Here is a 19,702-nt window from a genome sequence, read left to right as displayed (position 1 = left end):
GACACCCGAGCGTGTGCCAAGAGCTAAACCAACTTCAAAGTCTCTCCTAAGAACCTCTGGAAATAGATATGATGACATCGACGGACAACTGCTTTAACAGAAATGCTTCTCCCCCATGCTTCTAGGTTATTTTTTCGTGGCTGTAATAATTAAACAGCTTGCTAATGGAAGGAAGGGAGAGAGCGCGGACAAGACTGGCCCCACTCACTCTCATTCTCAGTCGTTAAGCTACCCCGTGGTGTCCTCATAACGACACTTGCACATCTATGTTATTTGCTATTATGTCTACAAACATCGTGGGAGGTGAGCAAGGCTGGTCCTCACCAGTTTCCAAAAGAGTCTGGAAATTGAGGCAAATGGAGGGCAAGTGGCTCACCAGAGGTTATACAGGTGGTTAAGGGCAAAGCCTGAATAAAACTCAGGCAACATGCCCCCTCCACCCTTTCCAGAGGGGCCCCTGAGCAGATGCTCTGGCAAAGGGAGCAGAGGGAAGCTCCTCATGCAGCCAGGAGCCCTCCCTGAGCCAGTGTGTTACTAGTCACTGCAGTCAGCTCATTACTCCAGTGTGCAAAACCCAGTCACTCTCCCTTTCTTCAACACCACGGACTTCTCAAATGTACTGCAAGAGTAGATACTCGCAATCAGGAGTAATAAGCTGTGAGCCCCTGACAGGTAATACATTTCCTCTCACAAGGACCCACAAGGAGCCTGAGCCCTACAAGTATTAAAAACCCAACACGAGGGCAACTTGTCCAAAGTCCTGGAGTAAGTTCCAGAAACAGGATTATTAGTGCAGCTCTGCACAGCTCTGCATTTTGCCGCATTCTGATAGTTTCAAGGCATTCGGCTCCCAGAGGCTGGGTGAGCTGGAAAACCCCATCCCAACAGCAGTTTCCTGGTCCACGGGCCTCTCAGATCTCACCAGGGCCAGCACCGGCACAGCCCCCTCTCAGGCATCACCCCGTGTCCCCACTGTGGCCAGGCAGGGCTTCCTTCTGAGGGCTGAAGAACCTCATTCCCAAGGGAGGCCTGCCAGATGGAGACACAGAGCCGTTGCCACCTTGCTCAGCCAAAACTGGCCACAGGCCGTAATACCAAGATGCCCAAGCAGTGAAGATACAGCCCTCCCCGAATTTGGAGAAAAGCTAAGCCCTGCAGTGGAAGACGCCAAGAAAACATTTCACTGCAAAATGCAGCTTGATGAACTGAGATGTGAAGCACCATCCCAAGCACCATCAGCAGGCATCAGAAGCATCACCATTGAGGTGGGGGTCACTGATCGAGCCTTCCTCCAGGTGACTTTGTAAATAACATAACACAGGAGAGAAAGCAATAAGCAGAGAGGTAAAAAGGCAGTTTGGCTGATTCTTCACTAAGAGATCTGAACTTTGTTACCAACGCCATTCCACTCTTGCTGGATTTAGAGATGTTTGCCTTTGAAAAGAACAGCATTGGAGACTGACCTTGGTGATCTTCCCTTCCTTCACTCACAGAGCTTCTATCTATCCAGTCTGTGACAGTTTAGGGAGATATGAACCAAAAGCTATGATCCTCGACCTCAAGCAGCTCCAAGTCCCGTCAAGTACATCAAGTATTTATGCTTTGAGGCAACTGCTCTGATGGCTGTATTTACATAAAGCTCAAAGGGAGACAGAATGCTGAGCACCTGAATCAGGAGAGGAAATCAGGGAGGGCTTCCAAAATGAAGTGGCATGGGGCTAAGGAGAGTCAGCCAGACCAACCGTTCACAGGGAGGACATCCAAGGAAGAAAGAGCAAAGTATGAGAAGAGTGAGAGAGCAAGGTATATTTCCAGGGACTTCCCTGATGGTCTAGTGGTTAAGAATCCACCTTCCAAAGCAGGAGAAGCGGGACTGATCCCTGGTCAGGGAACTAGGATCCCACTGATGCTAGTGGGCAGTAATGCCTCAGAGCAACTTAGTCCACACACCACAAATAAGACCTGATGTAGCCAAAAATAAATACATCCTTTTAAAAGGTATTTTCCATGGCAACCCACTCCAGCATTCTTGCCTGGGAATCCCATGGACAGAGGAGCCTGGCGGGCTACAGTCCATGGAGTCACAAAAGAGTTGGACACAACTTAGTGAGTAAACAACATGTATACAGCACAGTAATTTTAATTCTGCTGATTCTGCTTTTGTCAGTTCAGAAATAGTTGAATAAAGTTATCATTTATCCACGTGACAGATAATAATGCAACCATTAAAATGTTTACAATTATAAATGCTTATTATAAACAAAATCAAAATATAAAAATATTTATATATAATCCAACTACATATGTAAGAAAGTGGAGAATAATAAAAGCCCAAGAAGAAAGCCACAAATATTAATTTTTTTTTGGTATTGAAAAAGAAAAAAAAAGGGTCTTTTCCAAAATTATCATTAGTCCTATATTCCTAGAGCAAAAAATGACAGGTGAGAAAGGTTGGGAGATCAAGCTGGACAAGGCAGCAGAGGCCATACCTTGAAGGGCCTTCAACAACAGGCAAAAGAGTTTTCATTATATGCTGGAGGTGGAAGATTGGGAGAACATATCTGCAAATGATATGACCGATTAGGGATTAGTCTCCAAAATTTACAAACAGCTCATGACGCTTAACATCATCAAAACAAAGAACCCACTCAAAAAAAAGGGCAGAAGACCTAGACATTTCCCCAAAGAAGACACACAGATGGCACATGAAAAGATGTTCGACATCAGTAATTATCAGAGAAATACAAATCAAAACTATAACGAGATTATCACCTCCCACCAGTCAGAATGGCTATCATCAAAAAATCCACAAACAATAAATGCTGGAGAAGGAGTATAGAGAAGGGAACCCTCCTACAGTGTTGGTGGGAATGTAAATTGGTACAGCTACTATGGAGAACAGTATAGAGCTTCCTTAAAAAAACTAAAAATAGAGCTATCATATGACCCTGCATTCCCACTCCCAGGCATAAATCCAGAGAAAAACATGATCCAAAGGGACACAGGCACCCCAATGTTCACTGCAGCACTGTTTACAATAGCCAAGACATGGATGCAACCTAAACGTCCATCAGCAGAGGAATGGATAAAGAAGATGTGGTACATATATACAATGGACTATTACTCAGCCATTAAAATGAATGAAATAATGACATTTGCAACAACAAGGATTTGCACCTAGAGAGTGTCATACATAGTGAAGTAAGTCAGACAGAGAAGGAGAAACATCCTAGGACGTCCTTTATGTGTGCAGGCTCAGTGACTTCAGTCTTGTTTGATTCTTTGCAACCCCATGGACTGTAGCCTGCCAGGCTCCTCTGTCCATGGGATTCTCCAGAAAAGAATGCTGGAGTGGGTAGCCATTCCCTTCTCCAGGGGATCTTCCCAACCCACATGATCTTCCTGAACCATGTCTTCTGCACCGCAGGCAGATTCTTTACCACTGAGCCACTGGGGGGAAGCCCATGACGTTCCTTGCATGTGGAATCTAAAAATAAATGATACAAAGGAACTTACAAAACAGAAACAGACTCACTTAGAAAAAGTGAGAGTCGCTCAGTCATGTCTAACTCTGTGTGACCTCAAGGACTGGAACCCACCAGGTTCCTCTGTCCATAGAATTCTCCAGGCAAGAATACTGGAGTGGGTTGCCGTTCCCTTCTCTAGGGGATCTTCCTGACCCAGGAGTTAAACCTGGGTCTCCTACATAGCAAGCAGATTCTTTACCATCTCAGCTACTGAAGAACCCCACAGACTTAGAGAATGAGCTTAATGGTGGACAAGAGGAAGTATGAGGAGAAGGGATTGTTAGGAAGTTTGGGATGGACATGTACACAGTGTTATATTTAAAATGGATAACCACCAAGGACCTACTGTATAGCACATAAACTCTGCTTAATGTTATGTGGCAGCCTGGATGGGAGGGGAGTTTGGGGAAGAATGGATACTTGTCTATATATGGCTGAGTCCCTTCATTGTTCACCTGAAACTATCACAACATTGTTAATCAGCTCTACCCCCAATATAAAGTTAATAGTTAAAAAAATAAAATATGCTCAAGAAAAAAAAGGTATATTTCCAAAATCATCATCAGTCCTACATTCCTGGAGCATAAAATGACAGATGAGAAAGGTTGGGAGATCAGACTGGACAAGGCAACAGAGGCCATACCTCAAAGGGCCTCCAACAACATGGAGAGGAGTCATCATTATATGCTGGAGCTGACGGAGACCCCAAATGAGCCCTGAGCAGGGAAGAGAAGGCCACAGGTCTTTAAAAGCTCTCTCCAGTTAGGGCACACTGGTGAGCCCAGGGAGGCCTACCCAGAGAGTCCTGCACAGGTTTCAAGCAGGATTCATGGAATGCTGAGGCAGGCAGGGCTCTCGCCAGCACAGAACAGAAACGTTAGCAAGGAAAATTGTCAGGACTTGGAATGTGGGGACACTCTTCAGTGCTCTGGCTGTTCATGAACCCAGGCAGGCCTATTTCCAGTAGAAACCCCAATGTTGGATGTTTAATGACACACAGTGTGACAACAGCAGCTGGATTGCAGAGAGGTGAGATTCATTTTGTTATCTGATTTGTTAACAACACAGAGCAGGGCTCCCTGACCACACCTTCTGGCACAGCTGCCCAGGGAAGAGCCGGGCTCCTGCAGCTCAGAACGGAGTTTTAAGGTCTCCTGCCAGGAGGGCTGAAAGTATTCGTGGCCACCGCTCCATCTCTGCCTCCCCTGCCCCTTCTGTTCCGGCAGCTGCCTTCCAAAGACTAATGAGAACAAGGTGCAACTCGGTTTAACAGCTCTGATACATTCCTTAGCAAAACCTAATTTCTTTCAAAACATATCGACTGCCTTACAGTGACTCCATCAGGCAAGACACATGTCAAGGGGAAAAGCAAGAGAAAATTTGGCAAGTACGTGTAATGTGTCAATAAATTAAACGAAGTTTATTTTCACAAAACCAAATGGTCAGACTTGCTCGTGGTTTCCTACCGAGCTCTAAAAATTACTCTCTAGAGAGAGTAATCAAAGCACAATTAGAGCAGTCCTGCAATTTTTTTAAACATACCATCCTCTCTTCACACATGGTTGCTCCTGCATTTGTAGCAAGGGTCCTTAACTCAGAGAAATGGGCTTTTCCAGGTTTGGGTCCTTCTGTGATAATATGCAGTCATAAAACTGGTTTTCTGTTGTTATTTTTTACAAAAGCAATTGGTTTACAGTTAAGACTAAATGTCCTCCACAATGTATCCATTCATTTGTTCATTTAACAAATAATAGCATTGCCTATTGGGTTGGTCTATTTCAAATCCTGGAAAACAGACAATCTATTTTCCTAATAATGGCAATAATTTTTAGCCCCTGGGCAGGAATTTTATCACTCTGAGGATATTTCATTAAAGTCCTAAATTATTTGAATAAAAGAGACTATTGTACCAGAGTGACTCTGTATTTTCAAAATGCGGCAAGTGGTCAAAGAACAAAGAAACCATCAATGGAGGAAAGTAAATACAGTTTTAAAACAAATCAGACTAAAAACAGTTGATATATGTCTCAGAAAACGGCACAGAGACTAGGCCTCATGAATAGAAGTGACACTTTTAGACTCATAGACTTAGAAAACGAAATTATGGTTGCCAGGAGAGAAGGGATAGTTAGGGAGTTTGGGATGAACATGTGCACCCTGCCATATTTAAAATGAATAACCAACAGGGACCTCCTGTATAGCACATGGAACTCTGCTCAATGCTATGTGGCAGCCTGGATACGAGAGGGAGCTTAAGGGAGAATGGATACATGTGTATGTACGACTGCATCCCTTCACTGTTCACCTGAAGCTAGCACAAATATTGCTAATTGGCTATGCCCCAGTACAAAATTAAAAATTCAAAAGAAAATTTTAAAAAAGAACCTTAAGCGAAACAAAGAAGTGACACTTTTTTTTTCCCCCCTGTGGCCTAACAGAACTGACATCATCTTCTTCCAAAAAAGAATATCCTACCAGGTTTACAAAGATTGTAAAGCTTCTTACCTAGAAATCTCTGTGGAATTTCAATAAGAGTCATTAGTAAGAGGCAAGGGGAACAAAGACTGCTATGCACAGTTATACAGCTTGTGTACCACGCAAGGGCGACGGGGTGACATCTGAGAGGGCACCGTCACTTTGGAGACATTGTCAATCTGTATAGTTAAACAGTTTTTCAGGAGACAGTAATGGAGGGTATTGCTCTGAAACCCAGCATGACAATATTCTGACAAGTGGAAGTAAAACACATTGAGGAAGCCACGGCTGTTTCTAATTTGCACAAAGGCTTCATATGGATCACAGTGGCCCTGGTGGTGAAGTTATGATTTGTAGAGGACACCATTCAAGTGATTCTTTGGAATGAACTGCTGCTTTGAGTCAACTTTCCAACCTAGTGCCTTGCACACAGCACTCCATAAATGTTTACTAAATTAGCCATCAGCATGATCGTCAGGTATGCTCAGCTCGCGTGACTGACCAGGATGTTAACACACAGACAGTGTCAGGATTCCACTGCTATAGAAGCTGTGATCTCAGCACAGAGAATTGCTCTTCCTGTGGTGAGCCTGAGACTGCTCTCCACACCTCTTTCTTTTTCTCCTCCACACCTCTTAACCCAGGAGCAGCCACGTTTCATCCTCCTCTTCCTCAAACCTGGAAATGAGGAACTCCAAGATGGCAGAGCTACAGCATGGCAGCAGTCCTGATCCTCTAGTCACTACACAGAAAAGAGTCTCCGACTTTGATAAACCTTTGTCATAACTAATGAAATCGCAGAGTTTGTTTCTGCAGCACTGGCTATATTACTTGACTAATACACTAAGGCAAAGACATGGGACCCTGCTTCCCATTTCCATGTGCTTCCCTCCGGCGGTCCCCCTGCCCAGCCTGCTGTGAACAACTGTGTTCAGTAATGCTATGGGAGAATGGGAGGGAGCAAGGAGGGCAAAGACTGAAGAGTCTCTTCCTCTCTGAACCCTCACAGCTGAACTCTCCTCTGAAGCCTCCATGCTTTCACACACTAACAGTTCCCTTTGAGAGTGAACCCAAATTTAACCATTGCTCTAGGATCCCTGAAATAATCTTGATACCATCTGCGTATCCCAAGGAAAAGTGTCAGGGCCTTGTGATGTATTTGAAAGAGTGCAGAAGGAGGAATTCGGAAGAATGGATTTTAGTGTGGGTTTTACAATTTCCGGCCAACACTGACTCTGAAAGTACCCCTGATCCCTGATCATCACTTCTTCAAAATGCAGCTAATGGAATCCTCTCTTAAAAGGTGAAAATAAGGACACCAAACACATGTAAAAAGAACACTTGAAGCAACGCATACAAGCACAAGAAATATTAACAAAAGAGGAAAAGCATGCATTCAAACTTCTCTACATAACCTAGCTTAAGAGTCACTTAAACCCCCAAATGTCCTTCCCAATTCTAAGGAGAACAAAAATATTCCTAACTAGACATTTAGGAATGGCTTACTGCACGTGTATGGTGTTAGGCTATATGCACAAGGCTAATAAAATTTCAGCTTACATCTGTATAGCACTCTATAGTTTATTAAGTTCTTTCATATACATGAAATCATGGCAGAGCTGTGCATTTTATATGCTGAATGCATGTTTTATAAAGCACTCGGGCCTTTGGATAATCAGTGTATATACTATACGCATGCCCGTTGTATGTAACTAGGAGTATAATATTATTTAAACTATTACACAATGTATATTGTTGCATCCTTACTTTTACAACATATTAGTGGCGATACGTCTGATTTATACCATGCTGAGCACTTTGTGAGGAATAAAACCCCTAATTACAACTAGACTCCTGTGGGAAAACATGAATTGCTTTATGATGATTCATTTCACACTGACTTCCAGATCATATAACTACTCAAACCAAGGTCCTACCTGAACATAGTTTGTGAAAACAATTAGCAAAAGAAGGTATTAAAACATCTGGAAATTTCCTCTGTGTTTTGTATTTTCCCCTGTGGAATTTGTTAGTATTTTTATTTTTAAAAGGAGGTAAGATCATTCGATTTCAAGTGCACAAAAAGTAGTTACAGAATGTAGTTATATTGATTATAATAGAACATGAATAATCTCTCTCCCATCACCTATCATTATGTTGCTGGAAAATGGCAAAGAACCCACATCTTTATAATGAAATCATCTGTGAATGGCCTTGAGACTAGAAAATTAATAAAACAAATAAAGTGATTCCAAAACCTAACCTTCTATGCTTCTCTCTTTCCCTACCCCATTGCTTTTTAAGTGAAACTAGAGAGTAGACTCTTCATCTGATACCAGAGGACTAATTCAATTAAGCTTAAACTGAAGTTCTGTTTTATTTGGATATTAATACAGTCTGCATTGATGTTTATAAAAAGCTTTTTAGGTTATTGATGTTATCTGAACCCTAAGGGCTCAAATAGCCATAGTTAATAATGCAGATTTATCTTACAGGACTTCAAAAATATACATTTAATTTCTAGAGATAACCAATTCATAATTAAAGAATATTGGCTATAGGAAAATGTACGTTTTTAGCCATCACGCACATACACACACACCCCTGTCTCATGATACCTCATTCCTCAAGTGTTCAGTACTTTCTGCCTTTTTTTAAAAATAAGCAACTCAAAAGTTATGTCACCAAAAGAACCATAAGAAGAATATCAAATTCACTTTGTACCATGCTGAAATAAAGTTTTACATCTGAATCATGTCACTCCAAGTTTCTCAGCATGGAGGTGGTGGGTAGCTTTCTGCAGAATATAATTGAAGAAACACAATGAGTTCTATCCCAGAGCAACCTCCACATCACACCTGGAGCCACCAACAGGTGAGCCATTGACAGCTGAGGAATGCGGAAGAGGCAAAGAAAGGAACTTTGGGAGTAGTATGTACCACATAGAAGAGGCGTTTCTTTACCTACATTATCTTCCTTAAACTTTAAAACAGCCACTTGGCAGGTAGCATCAGCAGATGCCCAGAAAGATTAAGTAACTGGCCCAAGGCCACACACAGGTACAAGCATCAGACTGAAGCCCACATCTGATTTCAGATGCCAGCCAACCACACACTGAGAAGGATTTTAATTCACAGATTTTAACGTTTTTCTTCTAAATATCACCAAATAATCCAGGCCTTACTTCCTATGACCTACAATGTTGTTTTGCTGCTAAGCCATGCCTGACTCTTTTGTGACCCCATGGACAGTAGCCCGCCCTTCTTCTCTGTCCATGGGATTCCCCAAGCAAGAATGCTGGAGCAGGTTACCATTTCCTTCTCCAGGGGATCTTCCTGACCCAGGGATTGAGCCTGCATCTCCCGCATTTTCTGTATTGGCAGGTGATTCTCTACCTCTGTGCCGCCAGGGAAGCCCTATAAAGACAGGGATTCAAAAGTGAGACAATCAATAGGTGCATAAAGGTTATAGGTCCTGAATATTCACTGGAAGGACTGATGCTGAAGCTCCAATACTTTGGCCACCTGATGTGAAGAACTGACTCATTGGAAAAGACCCTGATGCTGGGAAAGATGGAAGGCAGGAGGAGAAGGGGACGACAGAGGATGAGATGGTTGGACAGCATTACCGACTCGATGGACGTGAGTTTGAGCAAGTTCCGGGAAATGATGGACAAGGAAGCCTGGTGTGCTGCAGTCCACAGGCTCACAAAGAGTCGGACACAACTGAAGAGACTGAAAGGTTATCATATCATATCATAACAAAGACTCTCAGATAAAATGGTTACTGGGGAAGGGCCTCAGCCTGTTAACACCTACTAACCTATTAGGATGGGATAGTTTTGCAGATTATCTGTTTGTAGCTGAGCATATTGTCAGGAAATAAAACCCCTAATTAAACTAGATTCCCACAGGAAAAAAAAACGATTTGCTTAACATTAAGGTTTCTAGATATTCTGTCTGGAGAAATTAGAACCCAGCTCAACAGTTTCTGAAAAAAATGCAAATTTAAAAGTGGCCCAAGGCTGAGGAAGTCTGGAAATCAATGGAAGAACAGCAAAGGGGTACCATCAATAAAGATCTTTTCAAAATGCCAGGGGCTCAAGAAGATCACCTGAAGGAGGGTATGGCAACCCATGCCAGTATTCGTGCCTGGAGAATCCCACGGACAGAGAAGACTGGTGGGCTGCAGTCCATGGGGAAGCAGAGAGACAGATAAGGAAATAAGGCTGAAAAGTTTAGCAAACTTGACTGCTTCACGTAATATATTTGTTTCCTCCACAACAAAGTACCACACACTGGGTGGCTTAAACAACAGAAATTGTCTCACAGTTCTAGAGGTCCAACATCAAGGTGGTGGCAGGGTAGGTTCCTTCTTATGGCTGTGAGGCAGAATCTGTTTGTTGCAGGCCTCTCTCCTGATCGCTGGCAGCCTCAAGCATTCCTTGGCTTCTAGAAGTTCTCTCTCTGCCTTCACACCATCTTCTCTCTGCATGTGCCTGCCTCTGTCCAAATCTCCCCTTTTGATAAGGACAGCAGTCATGCTGGATTAGGGCCCACCCTAATGACTTCATGTGACCTTGATTTCCTCTGTAAAAACCTTATTTCAAATAAGGGCACATTCTGAGTACTAGGGGTTAGGACTCTGACATCTTTGGGGCAGGGGGAAACAATCCCACTCATAACGCACAGCTATTAGGCAGTCAGGCTGGCTCCCTTTAACCACTCATCTATAACTCCTCCTTGAGGAGCCAAGTCCAGTCAGGTGACAGAGCAGAGCCTTCCAAGTAAGAGGGCTGCAGAGAGAGGTGGGCAGCAGGAAGCAGCAAGGATGAGGAAGACAGGGTCCACCTCTTGAACTCCCTACACATCCGTTGAAAGCTTATCCAAGATCCCACCTGCTGTGCGCAGTGTGCGTTAATATCCTGTAGGAAATGCAGGGCTTGGTGAGGTCTCAGCCTCTGTCCTCAGACAGTCTTCATCCAGTGACTCAGCCGGAGGAGTGGAAGTGGGGACATACACAGACAGCTCCCCTGTAATCACCGCACTGAGACATCACACCCAAGGCCACGTGGGTGGAGGGAAGGGACAGTGCATTATGGAAACAGAGCAGTGAGACTTCATTCCAACTGGGGCTGGCTCCATGAGAGGACAGGCTTTGCTATGGGCTAGTTTCAACAGGAGAAGATAAAAAGACATGTAGACAAACAGAGCCAACACCTGCTGAGAGTTTAGATGGAAGGCCTATGCTGGGGGAAGCTGGCACCCTCAATCTTTACAATAGCCTAGGCAACGGGTATTCTCCCCAGTTTACAGGTGAAGAAGCTGAAGCCTGCAGATTTCAGAGAGGGGAATAAGACCAGGATCCTAACCTCCAATGCATCTGGAAACCCAAAGATCTTAGCACAGGACTCAGCTGGCTCTCAAGAGCTATAAAGCTAAAGAATGAGTAAAGACAGGCTTCCCTGGTGGCTCAGTGGTCAACCAGTAAGGAGACATGGGTTCATTCTCTGGTCCAGGAAGATCCCACATGCTTCGGAGCAGCTAAGCCCCTGCACCACAACTGCTGAGCCCACTACTTCAACTGCGTGCCCTAGAGCCCGTGCTCCACAGCAAAGAGCAGTCACTGCAGTTATCAGCCCACTCACCACAGCTAGAGAGCAGCCCCCACTCAGCCACAGCTGGAGAAAACCCTGGGCGGCAACAAAGACCCAGCACAGCCAAAATAAATTTTTTTTTTTAATGAGTAAAGACAATTCATCATCTTTCTGATACCAAAGCAAAAGCAAAAGTACAGTTCAGCATGCAAAAATCAGAGGGATTCTATTTCAAAAACACCAAGTCTGCTCAAATTCACTACAGTATAAAATAAGATTATTTCCTGTAGCAAAGGTAGAAAAAAAATTCAGAAAGTTATAAAACTGGTGATTTCTAATAACAGAAGTGATCATATAGCCAGCTAGGGCCACTACATGCATATGTGGGTGTGTTTGTGTATGTGTGTTTTTATGTGTACATTTTTTCCCTTTAAGCCATTAGAACTTTGGAAAATTTTATGACAACAAAGTGCCATGTACGTGAAAGATGGATGGGTTAAAGTTACTGTTTTCTTAGGACCTGTCTGGAGTTTGACAGCCATGCACCGGTGCACTATCTGGAAAGATTTAGGACCTCTGCTGTAAAATTATTTATTAGTTGTTATTTATACTACGTGCTCACTAGCAGACCACCCAGTGCTGTAACAACAAAGGCAGTCACGCTGTGTCTCTCCAAAACAAGCAAGAGACCACAGGGGCCACCTCTGGGTGTCACCGCTGAAAGATGTGGCTTCCGGCAGGGAAGTAGGTTCTATGTTTTGAAGGCGCTGCCATGCTAACAGAGACCGACTAGATGGAAAACGCCGGGCTCAGCACGAGAGGGCTCGGGCTAAGCCATCCCTTTAGAGGGCTCAGTTCTGTCATCTGTAAAAGGGCGGGCTGCTTCGCTGTTTGCCTGAAACTACCACAACACTGTTAATCCCAATACAAAATTAAAAGTTTATAGTTTGGGGGAAAAAATGTTTTTAAATAAAATGAAGAACAACATGTAAAAATAAATAAAAAAAGAAACAAAAGGAAGGGCTGTACCAGAAGTGTCTCAGTTCCCTTCCCCTCTGAACCCTGGATTTTAAGAAGATGAGTCTGTGAGCAGTTGCTTGCTAACCCTGAGGTGTGATCTGGGGCTAATCTCAGTGCCTGGGCCTCAGGATCCAACAGGCTGCCCCCTCCATCCTTCTGACCTCCCACTTTGGCTTGAGTAAACTAACAAGGCACATCGGAACATTCTTCAAGGCCTCAAAAGAAAAGCTCTTTGTTTAATGCTTAATTGGGACATATTAAATATGTCAAGATGTGGTTCCACCAGACCAAGAAGAGACTGAGTTTTTCCTTTTAATATAGGAAGTAACTGTTTCTATCATTTATAGTGAATTAGTAAATGTAAAAATAAATGAATAAAGCAAGCATCTCTCTCCAAACCCCCACCCTACCCAAAAAAACAGTCCTTTGGTAACTTGTAGTTTTTTTTTTTTGAGCTATGTGTCTAAAATTTAATCAACCAAATACACAAATATCTTCTTCAGTACAAGGAATTAATCCCCTCACTTTAAGTGGTCAATCTCTCTCTCTCAGGCTGAAGCTCACATTAGCCAAAGTTTCATCATGGAATAACTCATTCAGGGAGCTCATCACTGGTATAGTTCAGTCTTCCTATTTTTTTCCAAGAGTGAAGTTCAACCAAAGTCATCTACGGCTGTGAACTGAACTGGAACTTCTAATTCTAAGCCCTGTTCTCTTCCTATTAAAGCAAGATATCCTCTAGGCTGGAGGGCTCCCATGCCCATTCTGAAGCCTTGCTCACATTTAATGACTCCCAAACCTGGCTCCACAGAAATCATTTCTGGGGACTAAGTCCCAAGAGTTCACAAGAATCATGAACTATTACTCAGCTATTAAGAGGAATGCATTTGGATCAGTTCTAATGAGGGGGATGAAACTGGAGCCTATTATACAGAGAGAAGGAAGTCAGAAAGAAAAACACCAATACAGTATATTAATGCATATATATGGAAATTTGAAAGATGGTAATGATGATCCTATATGTGAGACAGCAAAAGAGACACAGATGTAAAGAACAGACTTTTGAACTCTGTGGAAGAAGGTGAGGGGGGGATGATTCGAAAGAATAGCATTGAAACATGTATATTATCATATGTGAACTAAATTGCCAGTCCAGGTTCGATGCATGAGACAGGGTACTCAGGGCTGGTGCATTGGGATGACCCTGAGATGCGATGGGGAAGGAGGTGGGAGGAAAGTTCAGGATGGGGAACACATGTACACCCATGGCTGATTCATGAGAATGTATGGCAAAAACCACCACAATATTGTAAAATAATTAGCCTCCAATTAAAATAAATTAAAGAAAAAAGAATCACCTTTACTGACTTCTAAAGGAAAGAAGAGCACTTTAGGCAAGAGTGAGACGCTTACAAACAGAAAAAATGTTAACAGATTCTTCTTCTATCTTGGGAAAAGGCAAAAGCATAATATTGCTAGATGTTACAAAAAACACAGAGTATACCCTAAAAACAAGGGGAAAGTGAAAGTAATCAAAACAATAATGACTTTAAGTAGAAATTTTAGTAAATGAGGGCATTAAATAATTTAAAATTAAGTAATTTAAAACAGTCCTTTAAGATTGACTGGTTTGATCTCCTTGCTGTTCAAGGGACTCAAGAGTCTTCTCCAGAACCACAGTCCAAAAGCATCAATTCTTCAGCGCTCAGCTTTCTTTATGGTCCAACTCTCACATCCATACATTACTACTAGAAAAACCATAGCACCGACTAGATGGACCTTTGTCAATAAAGTAACGTCTCTGCTTTTTAATATGCTATCTAGGTTGGTCATAGCTCTTCTTCCAAGGAGCAAGTGTCCACTCAAAAGTAGAAATAATCGTTTATTAAATTCACAAAGCATCATCCATTCTCCACAACTATCCAGATTTTGCCACACTTCAAATCTTGTTTCATTGCTTATTTTAAAGGAAATGTCAGACATTACTCTTGTATACTTCAATATGCATGCCTACAGAAAAGGTTTTTCATAAAATTCAACATCCCTTCTTGATTAAAAAAAAAAAACAACTAAGAACAGAAGGAAACTTCTACAACATGATAAAGGCCATATATGAAAAACTCATAGCTAACATGATACTCAACAATGAAAGACTAAAGGCTTTTGCCCTAAGATTAGGGAAAAGACAAAGATGTCTACTTTCACCACTTTCATTTAATATAGTATTAGAAATCCTAGCCAGAGAATTAGTCAAGAAAAAGAAATGCACCCAAATCTAAAAGAAGTAAAATTACTTCTGTTCACAGATGATATGATCTCATATGTGAAACCACTAAAAAAAAACTGTGTTCTCTGTTAGATCTAATAAACTCAACAAAATTGCAGGGTAAAAAGATAAAAACAAAAATCAACTGAATTTCTATACACTAACAATAAACAATCCAAAAAGGAAATGCAAATTGGTAAAGAATCCTCCTGCAATGCAGGAGACCCTGGTTTGATTCCTGGATTGGGAAGATGCCCTGTAGAAGGGAAAGGCTACCCACTCCAGTATTCTGGCCTAGAGAATTCCATGGACTGTATATCCATGGGGTCACAAAGAGTCAAACACGACTGAGTGACTTTCACTTTCACTCTTCATCCTAAATGGGAAAACGATCCCATTTAGAATAGCATCAAAATGAGAAAAAATATTTAGGAATAAATTAACAAAGGTGGCAAAAGACTTGTACACTAAAAACTAAACTGCCTGGAAAGAAATTAAAGACAACACAAATAAATGGAAAGATACTTCCATTTCTACATTCATTAATTGAAAGATTCTAATATTCCTAAGACATAAATAGCATACAAAATCATCCACAAATTCAAGGCAATCCCTATCAAAATCTCTGGCATTTTTTGCAGAAATAGAAAAACTCCTCCGAAATTAATATGTAATCTCAAGGGACTCTAAACAGCCAAAATAATCTCAATAAATAAGAATAAAATTGAAACATTCATATTTCCTGATTTTTAAACTTTATACAACAGTAATCAAAAAAGTGTGGTACTGGCAACAAGAACACACATATAAACCAGTGGAACAGAACAGAGCACTCAGAAATAGACCATCATATACACAACCAAATGATTTTCAAAGGGTATCAGGGCTATTGATAGTCTTCAAAAAATATGGCACTAGGCAAACTGGACATCCAATCCAAAAGAAATAAATTGGACAATTACATCATATATAACTTAGTTCAGTTCAGTCGCTCAGTCATGTCCAGCTCTTTGCAACCCCATGGATGGCAGCATGCCAGGCCTCCCTGTCCATCATCAGCTTCCAGAGTTTACCCAAACTCATGTCCATTGAGTCAGTGATGCTATCGAACCCTCATCCTCGGTTGTCCCTTTCTCCTCCTGCCTTCAATCTTTCCCAGCATCAGGGTCTTTTCAAATGACTCAGCTCTTCACATCAGGTGGCCAAAGTATTGAAGTTTCAGCTTCAGCATCAGTCCTTCCAATGAATACTCAGGACTGATTTCCTTTAGGATGGACTGGTTGGATATCCTTGCAATCCAAGGGACTCTCAAGAGTCTTCTCCAACACCACAGTTCAAAAGCATCAATTCTTCAGCACTCAGCTTTCTTTATAGTCCAACTCTCACATCCATACATGACCACTGGAAAAACCATAGCCTTCACTAGACGGACCTTAGTCAGCAAAGTAATGTCTCTGCTTTTGAATACGTTATCTAGGTTGGTCATAACTTTTCTGCCAAGGAGTAAGCGTCTTTTAATTTCATGGCTGCAGTCACAATCTGCAGTGATTTTGGAGCCCCCAAAAATAAAGTCTGACACTGTTTCCACTATTTCCCCATCTATTTCCCATGAAGTGATGGGACTGGATGCCATGATCTTCGTTTTCTGAATGTTGAGCTTTAAGCCAACTTTTTCACTCTCCTCTTTCACTTTCATCAAGAGGCTTTTTAGTTCCTCTTCACTTTCTGTCATAAGGGTGGTGTCATCTGCATATCTGAGCTTATTGATATTTCTCCCGGCAATCTTGATTCCAGCTTGTGTTTCTTCCAGTCCAGTGTTTCTCATGATGTGCTCTGCATATAAGTTAAATAAGCAGGGTGACAATATACAGCCTTGACGTACTCCTTTTCCTATTTGGAACCAGTCTGTTGTTCCATGCCCAGTTCTAACTGTTGCTTCCTGACCTGCATACAGATTTCTCAAGAGGCAGGTCAGGTGGTCTGGTATTCCCATCTCTCTCAGAATTTTCCACAGTTTATTGTGATCCACACAGTCAAAGGCTTTGGCATAGTCAATAAAGCAGAAATAGATGTTTTTCTGGAATTTTCTTGCTTTTTCGATGATCCAGCAATGTTGGCAATTTGATCTCTGGTTCCTGCCTTTTCTAAAACAAGCTTGAACATCAGGGAGTTCACGGTTCACATATTGCTGAAGCCTGGCTTGGAGAATTTTGAGCATTACTTTACTAGCATGTGAGATGAGTGCAATTGTGCGGTAGCTTGAGCATTCTTTGGCATTGCCTTTCTTTGGGACTGGAATGAAAACTGACCTTTTCCAGTCCTGTGGCCACTGCTGAGTTTTCCAAATTTGCTGACATATTGAGTGCAGCACTTTCACAGCATCATCTTTCAGGATTTGAAACAGCTCAACTGGAATCACATCACCTCCACTAGCTTTGTTCATAGTGATGCTTTCTAAGGCCCACTTGACTTCACATTCCAGGATGTCTGGCTCTAGATGAGTGATCACACCATCGTGATTATCTTGGTCATGAAGATCTTTTTTGTACAGTTCTTCTGTAGGTCCATACAATTTGTGTCCTTTATTGAACCCATCTTTGCATGAAATGTTCCCTTGGTATCTCTAATTTTCTTGAAGAAATCTCTAGTCTTTCCCATTCTATTGTTTTCCTCTATTTCTTTGCATTGATCACTGAGGAAGGCTTTTTTATCTCTCCTTGCTATTCTTTAGAACTCTGAATTCAAATGGGTATATCTTTCCTTTTCTCCTTTGCTTTTCACTTCTCTTCTTTTCACAGCTATTTGTAAGGTCTCCTCAGACAGCCATTTTGCTTTTCTGCATTTCTTTTTCTTGGGGATGGTCTTATTCCTGTCTCCAGTACAATGTCACGAACCTCTGTCCATAGTTCATCAGGCACTCTATCAGATCTAGTCCCTTAAATCTATTTCTCACTTCCACTGTATAATCATAAGGGATTTGATTTAGGTCATACCTGAATGGTCCAGTGGTTTTCCCCACTTTCTTCAATTTAAGTCTGAGTTTGGCAATTAGGAGTTCATGATCTGAGCTACAGTCAGCTCCTGGTCTTGTTTTTGTTGACTGTATAGAGCTTCTCCATCTTTGGCTGCAAAGAATATAATCAATCTGATTTTGGTGTTGATCATCTGGTGATGTCCATGTTTAAAGCCTTCCCTTGTGTTGTTGGAAGAGGGTGTTTGCTATGACCAGTGCTTTCTCTTGGCAAAACTCTATTAGCCTTTGCCCTGCTTCATTCTGTACGCCAAGGCCAAATTTCCCTGTTACTCCAGGTGTTTCTTGACTTCCTACTTTTGCATTCCAGTCCCCTATAATGAAAAGGACATCTTTGGGAATGTTAGTTCTAGAAGGTCTTGAAGGTCTTCATAGAACTGTTCAACTTCAGCTTCTTCAGTGTTACTGGTCGAGGCATACATTTGGATTACTATGATATTGAATGGTTTGCCTTGGAAATGAACAGATATCATTCTGTTGTTTTTGAGATTGCATCCAAGTACTGCATTTTGGACTCTTTTGTTGACTATGATGGCTACTCCATTTCTTCTAAGAGATTCCTGCCCACAGTACTAGATATAATGGTCATTTGAGTTAAATTAGACTTTATCAAAATTAGAAACTTTTGTCATTAAAATACACTGTCAAGAGGTGAAGAGAGAGCTCACAAAATGAGACAAAACATTTGAAAATCAAAAGTCTGATAAGGAATTAAAATCCAAAATATATAAAAGAACTTCTACAACTCAATAACAAAGAAAAACACAATTATAAAATTGGCATAGGACTTGAATAGGTATCTTGCAAAGGATTTATATAAAATGATCAATAAGCAAATGAAAAAATGCTCAATATCATCAATCATTAGAAAATGAAAATTGAATCCACAATAAGATACTACACTTCATGCCCAATAAGATGGTTATTATATTAAAAAAATATTTTAATGACAGATATTGGTGAAGATGTGGACAAACTGTGGACTAATGGGAACGTCACTGCAGATGGTGACGGCAGCCATGACATCAAAAGACGCTTGCTCCTTGGAAGAAGAGCTATGACCAACCTAGGTAGCATATTAAAAAGCAGAGACATTACTTTGTCGACAAAGGTCCGTCTAGTCAAGGCTATGGTTTTCCCAGTGGTCAGGTATGGATGTAAGAGTTGGACTATCAAGAAAGCTGAGCACCGAAGAATTGATGCTTTTGAACTATGGTGTTGGAGGAGTCTCTTGGACTGCAAGGAGATCCAACCAGTCCATCCTAAAGGAAATCAGTCCTGGATATACTTTGGAAGGACTAATGCTGAAGCAGAAACTCCAATACTTTGGCCAGGTGATACGAAGAACTGACTCATTGGAAAAGATCCTGATGCTGGGAAAGATTGAAGGCGGGAGGAGAAGGGGACAATAGAGGATAAGATGGTTGGATGGCATCACCGACTCAACGAACATGAGTTTGAGTGAGCTCTGGGAGCTGGTGATGGACAGGGAAGACTGGAGTACTCCAGTCCATGGGGTTGCAGAGAGCCAGACACGATTGAGCGACTGAACTGAACTGAATGGATTGTAAAAAGAACTACAGTCTCTGTGGAAAATAGTATGGACGTTCCTTAAAAGTTAAACATAGAATTACCGTTCAATCTAGCAATTTGCACTTTCAGGCATATAGACTAAAGAAGTGAAGCAGGAAATCAAATAATAATTGCACGCCAATGTTCAAAGCAGCGTTATTCACAATAGCCAGAAAGTGGAAACAACCAATATCCATCAAAAGATGGATGAGAGA

Source organism: Oryx dammah, unplaced genomic scaffold, assembly GCF_014754425.2.
Source record: "Oryx dammah isolate SB20612 unplaced genomic scaffold, SCBI_Odam_1.1 HiC_scaffold_1, whole genome shotgun sequence".
In the NCBI taxonomy this organism is placed as follows: domain Eukaryota; kingdom Metazoa; phylum Chordata; class Mammalia; order Artiodactyla; family Bovidae; genus Oryx; species Oryx dammah.
This window is presented reverse-complemented; position numbering follows the sequence as displayed.